Raw genomic sequence first — 11,075 nt, 5'->3', positions numbered from 1 at the left:
ACGCTAAAAGTATCTAAATAGGAAGGGTTATAGTGACAGCAAGTTCAATTGAACACTTTTGAAAAATTATAAGTACTGTCTATTTTCCTAATAGATTTAAAAACTTTTACCGGGCAAAAAAAAATTCTCAAATTGTATTAGAAAAGTTTGCTTTTCCCTTAAGGTTTTGAAACGTGCTAGAAACATGAAATCAACCTCTTAAACAGCGCTTAAATAAACAGCTTGCCTCAATGAATTCAATATGAATTTTAAGATTTATGACACCTTGATTTCACATTTATCGAAGCTTTACTAGATAAAAATTAAGTTTAAACCTTAGAAGAACAAGATCCGAACATTAGAAATATTTTTTAAAATTTAGTTGAATCCTGGGCTTAGATTTAGGCAAGGCATGTTAAAGAAGGGGAAGTTTAGATATAATACAAGGTGAAAAAAAAATTTCTTTTTAACTGCTGATCAAACATTACTTGGCCATAATATTTAAAGAAAACATCTGACTTTTATTTGGGAAGAGGGGAAGTTTAACAAAGCTTGCAATTTGATGTTGAGGTTTTCCCAAATCATTGAAACTAAAATAAGTATACAATATGGGTAAGTGCTACCCACAAAAAAATTTGTGAGTTTTCCCTACATTGAGTAATTTTGGAGCACCAGGAAGGGTATTCTGTTTTTTTCACACTCGTATTCTTTTTTGCAGGTTTTGTAGAAAACCCAAAAATTGACAAACAGTATGGACCTTACAACCAGTATGTTAAAACGCTTTTGTTTTTTGCAGACTCTTTTTTCTTATCAAACTTTGAGATTGGCCTTTCATACCTAATCGGCAGACTAAAGGACCTAAAACCAGTAGGTTTTCGAAAGTGAGTGAAATCACAAGTTTAAAGTGAGACCATGCCCAAGGCTATTAAAGTATCTAATGTCCAAATATATGGATGCGGAAATTTTAAACCTAGTGGCAATAAGTAGCTAGCAGCATATTGGTATCGACATTGGTGATTTTGTAATCTTTTAGGCCATTTTCTTGTTTAAGTCTCAAGACAGAGTCGGAGTTTCAGTCGTTTTGGTACCAGTTGTATGTGGTCATTGGTCAAGAAAGAAAAGTAAAACTATGTTACAATTAGATCATGTTAAAACCTTGGCGGATCTACCTTAAGTATCAAAAGTTTCTAAAATGAACTCTTTTTTAAAACTTGACTGTGTTTTAAGCAGTTTTGAGTTTCTTTTGGGGAGAAATTTAACATTTTTATTTAATAAGAAGTTCAATTAATAATTGGACATTTTTACAATGCTGCTGTAATTCAGTCAGTTTTTTTTACGACTTTCATGCTCTAGGGACAGCGTTAGGAATTACTTCAATAAAAAATGCTCAAGTAATTACTTAAGTAAATAATCGCAGTACTTTTACTCTACTTAAGTAAAAGATTCAATGAGTGGTTAATATTCGTACTTAACTAAAAACTTCAAGTACTTGAGGGTGCTTAAGCACTCGAGTACTTGCAGACCAGGGTTCGATTTAAATACCAAGTTTATGGGGAAGACGCTAAATGGGACGCTTCTAACATAGCGTCTCGTAGCTGAGATCTCTAACAAAGAAACTATGGAGTATGTTGACTTGTCTTTTGTTTTGAATGGGCAGTTCTTTTAGATAAACAGAAAAATAAATAAAGGTCGGATTGCCATATAAGCAAGGTGGAAAATTTGTCCAAACAGGGTTATGAAGGGCCAAATCAATGCCACAACAAATTATCACAAACATCTCAAGGTTTGTTTAATATGTCGAGTCAGCCACTTTTCTAGTGATTGTTATTTAGACAATGATGACGAAGAAACTACCGCAAATAATTCAGAGAATCGTGAACGTTACGAAAAAACTGTGATAGTTTATATGTATATATATATATATATATATATATATATATATATATATATATATATATATATATATATATATATATATATATATATAGTGTTTGTACATAGTTCCTTAAGCTGCATCTGCAGAACGACTATTTTTGGCTGGTGGAAACGTTTTTACCCAAAATGAAACATACTTGGAGATACCATGTTTCAAAAGTTATTTCTCTTGAAGGAAGCAATAAAGAGAAACAATTAAATTGTTAACATGTATTAATTTATGAATGGCGAATTTGATATTGTTTTTACTATCTAACATTCTGACATTTCTTATAAATCGCGGTTTCTTTATCTAAGAGTTCCTGTGTATGGTAATTGAAATACAGTGCAATGTTTATTGTCCTTGCTAGGTACCTTTTCCATAGGGTTCAGAATCAGATATCTAAATACAAGCATATTACTACTAACAACTAGCATATAACATCCTTACTGACTGTATGGTACCATTGCCATAGATATTCTTCTAAAAAATATTAGCATGGAAGCTTTCTGTTAGTCGACTCTGTGAGATAACTGAAAGTAGTATTCCTTACTGTTCATCTGGTTCGTTTGATCTTCGTCTATACCTTCTGGGTAATCGAACAGATACTACAGTGGTGACAAATGGATTATAATTAAAACCTTAATACTTCAATACGTAAGTACTTTGGAAATGCTTGGGTACTGATGTACTTAAAAAATTCTTATTACTTAAGTAGAATTTTGGAGAAATACTTGATTCTCATGCTTATTTAAAAGTTCCCTGTAGTGCTTGGTACTTTTACCTAATTAAAAAACAGAAGTACTTTGCACAGCCCTGTCTAGGGGGCTATAACCAAGTAAGTCCTTGAATTCTGGAAATAATTTGATAAGAGCTAGTTGATTAGAACTGCGACATTGGGCAAACAAAAATTACGATTTTCCAAAATACGTGATCTCTTGATTTTTGTTTTGTTTATACTCAAAATATAGGTCCATTATTGAGTAACTACTTATTTTTTCGGCTAGAAATGCACATTTTATAAAGTGTTCACTTAGAAACCACGTCAATGGTAATCGCTCTAATTAATACTATTAGTGATATTGATTTTGAACTTTTACTATTGGAGCATACGGTGATGCATAATTTTCAGTATTTTCCAGTTTTCTTTTGTAAGTTTTCTTGTTGTTACATATTTTGCTTGCTCTTTATATGGCCTATAGTGACAACGACCCAGGGTAAGTTGGTTACTGACTTCATTTTCTTACATCAGGGTTTCATGATGAAAAAATCTAAGGGACTACTTGATTTTCTAGTCTAAGGAAATCTAAGGGAATATAAGAGACTACAACTAAGGGAATCTTGCTCAACGTTTTTAAAAAAAAATAAAAAAAAAATAAAGAGAACAAAGAGAAGAGCCGCAATGACGCTGATGATGGTATGGTAAACGACACAAACATTGACAAAAATGTTAGAAGTAGTGATTCTTTAGTAAGCATTAGTGAAATTGAATTTTGGGATAATGACTACAGTAGACAGCCGGTATTAAGTTGGATGGGTTCTTTTATCCTAGATAAAAGAAAGGGGAAAAAGTTCTAAGAATCACACACCATATGAAAAACTGGAAAAATAAGTTTACCAAGACAAAATAACTCCAAAACTTCATCAAACAGTGGCACTCGTACTGTAACTTTGTTCACGATCCAATTCTACACATGTCGTAACAGCAGCTAAAGTGTTAATAACTAAAGTGTAGTTATGAATTTCTTATGTAAAATCAAAAGTAATATCTGACGTCTCTAACCGTTTTCGACGGAATAATCTTCGGACATTTTTGATTTATATTTTTCCCATAACTCTGTAGGAGCTGATGGAGAGCAAGTTGTTAGTATGATGCCAAACAATGCACGAATTTGACTTGGAGTTGACGTTTCGTACGCGTCATTGATGCAGTTATCCCAATGTTGGTCATTCTCCAATAAATTCAGAGCTTGGCATGCACTACGGTAAGTGTCATGTATACTACCGTTTACAGTTCTCAAATACTCAAAGGACGTCGACCCGGGTACATTCACCAAAAGCAGGCGAAGAAAGAAGCATTCATGTTGATTGGGGTGAACGGTGTAAAGTCTTCCTAACGTGGTATCTTTGAAGATGGTAGGTTGGCCGTCGACTGACTTACCCTGTTTTTGACGTTCAAATACTTTATTTTTGGTATTCCACGTGTAATACGAAGTCACTTCAGAATACAGCAGTTTTTTTGCAAAAGAATCATTTTTGCATAGCGAAAAGAAAGCAGTTAACTTTGTATCGGGTGGATTCAGGGCTCTTTGTTGCACGTTGGATTCCGAAAAATAAACACGTTGACCATTCTGTAAATGTACCGCTAAGTGAACAACAGCTGGACTACGTTCATGTATCGGAAATGAAAGAATTCGCCAAACAGCTTCATTACTGCTTATGTATCTTCCAGCCTGATATTGTACGATTTCGTCGATATCTTTGATTTCGGAATGCAAGCCAAAAACTGCCGTGTCACTGCCTTTGTTGACGTATTTACATATGTATTTGATTGCCTTTACGGAGTTACAGTATTCAACGTTTATGTGTGCATTAAATGTTTTTGACAATAATAGGGAATATGGAACAACCTACTGGTTATCTACTTCGATGGTGGTACCGTTACGCTTCTTTATTATTGCTGTTTTACCGCCATCTTCAGTAGATCTTCTTCTATATGGTGGGTAATCATCATTGCCAGTAATTGTGTTGGATACTAAAGTTCGAGGATATTGCTTTGTGCACCTTCCTTTGGCCGTGCATGGTGAATTTTCGTTCAATGCACCGCAAGGTCCATGTATCATATTTTTTACAACAATATCATATAAGCCCTTATCTAGATTTTCACCAGGAATTTCGGCGGAAATCACATTGTCAATTTCATTAGAAGTAATTTTTTCATGCAGCCAGATTAAAATATGTGCGTGTGGCAATCCTCGTTTTTGCCATTCCACTGAGTACATCCAGCATCGCACTGACCCAAACATTTCAAGTTTTACTATGTAGTTTATCAGTGATTTCGACTTTTGCCGGAAGACACGGGCCGTAATGTCATGTCTATGAACCGCCGATTGTCCTTGAAGTAAAAGCTGCTGTATCTCGTCCCAAGATTGATTACTTGTAAATGTAATAAATAAATCTGGACGACCATAGAGAGGAACATACGCAATAGCATCTTCAGCCTATTCATGCATATGACGGGGACTGCCAGCATATGACGAAGGTATTATCGTTAATCTTCCAACGTTTGTGGTATTACCGTCATTTACAACTACATCTCGCAAATGAATATATTGTTCAGAGCGGAGCTTGGTCTGATTCAGACGGATATATAGCAAACGTTCTGATTCAATTTTTGCATACATATCAACGACGTATTGGTGAAACAATTGACGGCATTTTAAAATATAATTGTCTTCATCCTGCCGAATCATTAGTCTATAGGAATAATAAAGCATTGCACTGCATTTCTTATTCAATTCTTTGTTAGTGGCTGGATTCATCAATTTAATATTAAAGTGATAGCCGTCGGCTCCAGCCCAAAAAATGATAGGATATTGTAGGGCATCGTTGCATCGATGAGTTTCAGCAATTCTTACCAACTGAGCGTTTCGCTTTTGAAGAATAATATCTCGAGGCAAAAACTGATCAACGACCATAACGATTGCCACTTCGTAGATAGTTGGAGCATTGTATCTAGGCACATGTTGGCCAGGAGGCGTTTTGTCAGCGGAAATAACAATTTTAAGCGTATCAGTAGGCATCAAATCGATGGCTGTTTTGAACAGACGCACTAAATTATTATTTTCGTGGAAAAGATGTTGCAATTGGGAAACAATTGTCCTTTCAACGTTGGGAGAAATTTCGCAACGTGCATTCAATTTAGAATTTATATCACTAATCAAGTACAATTGTAAAAATTTATGATTCTCGCCTGAGAATGGTAGAAGGGACCCTGCTCTATAATAAATTTGCCCTTTTACTTTGAAAGTAGGCATTAATTGATCTGGATTTTCGATTTGGGGACCAAACAACGTCATTTGGAAACATGAGTTATGTTTTCTGATCTGTGATAAAAAATGCTTAGATTCTGACGTAGTTACAGCAAGCAAAGTCTTCAATGGCTCTGGTGGTGCAGCCAATAAAGGAAGTTTAACTCTTCCTGAGGCGCAACACATTCCCATTGTTTCACCATTGAATTTCAAGGCCTTGCAATAGGGACAAATTTTAGACATAGTCCCGATTTGAACACATCAAGTCAAGCTATAATCATCGCCTGAGCTGTACCTGAATGCCAGGCGATAATTTTCAGGTTGCTCTTGTGATTCATCGGCACGCTTTCTTTTCTTATTTTCTCTATCAGCCGCAAGCCTGTTTTCTTGCTGTTCTTGTGATTCCTCGGCACGCCTTCTTTTTTCACTTTCTCTTTTAGCAGCAAGTCTGGTTTCGCGTTGCTCTTGTGATGCCTCGGCATGCTTTCTGTTCTTACTTTCTCTATCAGCCGCAAGCCTGTTTTCTTTCTGTTCTTGTGATTCCTTGGCACGCCTTCTTTTTTCACTTTCTCTTTTAGCAGCAAGTCTGGTTTCGCGTCGCTCTTGTGATTCCTCGGCACGCTTTCTTTTCTTACTTTCTCTATCAGCAGCAAGTTTTTTGGCATAGACTCTTTGAGCAGCTTCTTCGGCTGTTGACATTGTAGGTTCTTCAGTCATTTTACAATTAAACATTTTTCCATGAACGAATGTCTTAAATACCTTTCATGACGTCATCGTCATAATGACGACATGACGACCTGATGACATGACGTCACCATGACGACCAGATGACATGACGTCAATCGACACACAGACAACTTATTTTTATATATATACTAGCTGTTGGGGTGCCACCCCAACACCTAGTTGGTGGGGGCGCTTCGCGCCCCCCCCCTCCCAAGCCCCCCCCGCGTGCGTAAGTCGTTACGCGCCATATTAGTTACGCGCCATTGTAGTTGTGTCCCTATATCCCACCTCTGAATATAGATAGATATATATATATATATATATATATGTTTTTAACTACGTAAAATTTGCGAATATACAACATTCTTTGCTGTCCCATTGTCTGTGCATATAAATAGATTGTCAGGTTTACCGACTCTTGAACATGCAACATATAATGGTCCATGGGAAAACAATCCGTATTCAGATCTATACCTCATGATTCTAATGATTGCCCTTGAGCTTTGTTGATGGTGATTGCTAATCGACCATTCCCTGTCCCGGTGTCCCGGTCGTCATTTATATCCCCCTGTGCCCCCCGGCGTCCCCGTTGTAGTTGTGTCCCTGTGTCCTGGTCGTCATTTATATTCCCTGTGTCCCGCTCGTCATTTGTATCCCGGTGTCCCGGTCTGTATATACATTCCTTTTTTAGTTTTGTTTTTCTCCTTTATTTTTTTCCTTTTTTTTTCTTTTTTAGTTTATTTAGATTTTTAGATTTTTTAGTTTTTTTATTAGTTTTTAGTTTTTTTTTCTTTTTAGTTTTTTTGTAGTTTTTACCTTCTTTTTAGTTTTGTTAGTTTTTTTTTTTACTTATGTCCTGGTCGTCATTTATACTCCCTGTGTCCCGGTGCTTTGTTGATTGCTAATCAAACATTCCTTTTGTCCTGGTCGCTTTCTCTTTGAGTGTCGTCATTTATTTTTTTCTTTTTTAGTTCTTTTAGTTTTTACCTTTTTTAGTTTTTTTTTAGTTTTTTAGATGAAATTTTTTTTTAGATTTTTCCTTTTTTTCTTTTTAGTTTTTTACTGGTTTTTACCTTTATTTTAGCTTATTTTTCAGTTTTTTCCTTTTTTTAGTTTTTGTTTTAGTTTTTAGTTTTTTTAGTTTTTTACCTTTTTTTAGTTTTTTTTAGGTTTTTTAGTTTTTTAGCTTTTTTATTTTTTTTATTAGTTTTTGGGTTTTTTTTATAGTTTTTGCCTTTTTTTTAGTTTTTTCAGTTTTTTTTTTAGTTTTTAGTTTTTTACCTTTTTTAGCCTAACCAGGATTTGAACCTGGGACCTTCATTCTCCGTTCTGACACCCTCTCTCACCGAGTGACTACTCCAGCATGTTCATTTTTGGCGTTTTAAATGGTATATTATTAACCAAATTAATGTGTTTTACAATATACTAAGCATCGTCATGACAAAAATGACGACAACTAATTTCATGACGTCAGCCGACACAGAAACATGACGTCACCTGATCCACAGATCCACAGACAGACAACTTATTTATATATATATAGATATAGACTAGCTGTTGGGGTGGCGCTTATCGCCCCCCCAAGCCCCCCCCGCGCGCGTAAGTCGTTACGCGCCATATTAGTTACGCGCCATTGTAGTTGTGTCCCTTTGTCCCACCTGTGAATATAGATAGATTTATATATGTGTTTCAAACTACGTAAAAATTGCGAATATACAACATTCTTGGCTTTCCCATTGTCTGTCCATATACAAAGCCGTATGTACTAATAATGACGTCATATGCAAACGCTCTTTTTACAAACAAACAAACATGCATACAGACAACTCGTTTTTATATAGATAGATAGATAGATAGATACAATACAAATTAACTACGTAAAACTTGTGAATATACAACAGTCTTCGCTGTCCCATTGTCTGTGCGTATAAATAGATTGTCAGGTTTACCGACCCTCAAAGATGCATCATACAATTGTACATTGGTAAAGCAATCTGTATTAAGATCTATACCGCATTTTTCTAGTGATTGCCCTTGAGCTTTGTTGATGGTGGTTGCAAATGCTAATCGAATTGGGAATTGCAATCTTTTAAATTGAAAAAACAGATCCGTTGGAATCATGGGAATGCGAGGAGTAAGAACAGCCTCACCCTCATAAGGCCCTGTCAAGATTGTGGCCTCTATCGCGTGCCATTGCAAAGCTTTGGTGGGTTGATATTTCTTAAAAGTATTATTGGTACGCCTATTTTTAGTTGTAGCACGTGTGGTGGAAACCCTGAAGGATCAATGGAATTTAAAAATTCAGATGGATAATTAACCGCTTCATTTGGTTCCAAAATACAAATTAACTGCGTAAAACTTGCGAATATACAACATTCTTCGCTGTCCAATTGTCGCTGCATATAAATAGATTGTCAGGTTTACCGACCCTCGAACATGCAACGTACAATTGTCCATGGGAAAAACAATCAGTATTAAGATCTATACCACATTTTTCTAATGATTGACCTTGAACTTTGTTAATGGTGATTGCAAATGCTAATCGAATTGGGAATTGTAATCTTTTAAATTGAAAAGGCGGATCCGTTGGAATCATGGGAATGCGAGGAATATTGAAGAGCAGCCTCACCCTCAAAAGGCCCTGTCAAGATTGTGGCCTGTATTAGGTTTTCCATTTTTTTTTTGTACGGCAAGTCGAGTGCCATTGCAAAGCTTTGGTGGGTTTATATTTCTTAAAAGTATTATTGGTACGCCTATTTTTAGTTGTAGCACCTGTGGTGGAAACCCTGAAAGATCTATGGAATTTAAAAATTCAGATGGATAATTAACCGCTTCATTTGGTTCCAAAACTGTGTCGACTGACTTGTAAAGGACTGCCTGGTCTCGAATCTTGGTCAAAACAATAGTGTTGATTTCGTGGACGTCTATATTTTTGGGTGCGAGAATCGCTCTTTCACTTAGCCATTTATTATTTTTATAATTTTTTAGAATAATCGGAAATATTTTTTCAATCAATTCATTTTTGGACGTCACTAAATTACAGAAATCAGCAGGTAGTTGTATACGTCCTGAAATTGAGTCTACTGGGAGCTTTCTGTTTCCCATTGCCAGCAATTGATCTGAAAATGTTTGACCAGAGTCATCGTTTTGCAATCGGACACGCATATTTGTAGTTAATTCTAATGTTTTTACGTGTGCCCATAAATTAGATTTTTTCAGGCAAGCATTCATTTCGTCTGCAGGAGTTGATCTAGGTATTATAGGTAATGTTTGCCTGAAATCTCCCGCAAGCAATATTAAGGTGCTGCCAAAGGGTTTCAACTTCCCTCGCAAATCTTTCAAGCATTGATCCAGAGCCTCGAGCGATTTTTTGTGTGCCATTGTGCACTCATCCCAAATAATAAGTTTGCATTGCTGCAATACTTTACCCATCCCAGATGATTTGGAAATATTGCACGTGGGAGTTTCTTTAGAATGCAAGTTCAGAGGCAATTTCAAAGCGGAATGAGCAGTGCTTCCACCAGGCAGCAATGTTGCGGTTATTCCGGACGACGCAATTGCCAACGCTATATCATTTTTTGATCGAATTGATGCCAGAATCAGTTTTATCACAAACTTTTTACGAGTACCTCCTGGCGCATCCAAAAAGAAAATTTCTCCAACGTTGTTATCGACACAATGCATTATCGTATCATAAATGTATTTTTGTTCCGACGTTAACTTGGAAATGTTATTTCGTACATACGACAATAGATCACTCGTACTGTAACTTTGTTCACGATCCAATTCTACACATGTCGAAACAGCAGCGATACGGTTAGGTGAAGGCATTCCCAAATCCTGAAGAGGTTTGTTTGCCATACTTACGCACAAATCTTCTATAACAACTAAAGTGTAGTTATAAATTTCTGATGTAAAATCAAAAGTCATATCTGACGTCTCTAACTGTTTTCGATGGAGTATATCTTCGGACATTTTTGACTTATATTTTTCCCATAACTCTGTAGGAGCTGATGGAGAGCAAGTTGTTAAAATGATGCCAAACAATGCAAGAATTTGACTTGGGGTTGACGTTTCGCACGCGTCATTGATGCAGTTATCCCAGTGTTGGTCATTCTCCAATAAATTCAGAGCTTGGCATGCACTACGGTAAGTGTCATGTATAGTACCATTTACAGTCCTCAAATACTCAAAGGATGTCGGACCGGGTACATTCACCAAAAGCAGGCGTAGAAAGAAGCATTCAAGTTGATTGGGGTGAACGGTTTAGAGTCTTCCTATCTTCAGGTTGCTCTGATTCCTCGGCACGCTTTCTTTTCTTACTTTCTCTATCAGCAGCAAGCCTGCTTCCGCGTTGCTCTGGTAGTTCCTCGGCACGCTTTCTGTTCTTTCTTTGTCTATCAGCCTCAAGCCTGTTTCCTTGC

The sequence above is a fragment of the Artemia franciscana genome, chromosome 1 (genome assembly GCF_032884065.1).
Source record: "Artemia franciscana chromosome 1, ASM3288406v1, whole genome shotgun sequence".
Classification (NCBI taxonomy): domain Eukaryota; kingdom Metazoa; phylum Arthropoda; class Branchiopoda; order Anostraca; family Artemiidae; genus Artemia; species Artemia franciscana.
Note: the sequence above shows the minus strand (reverse complement) of the source record.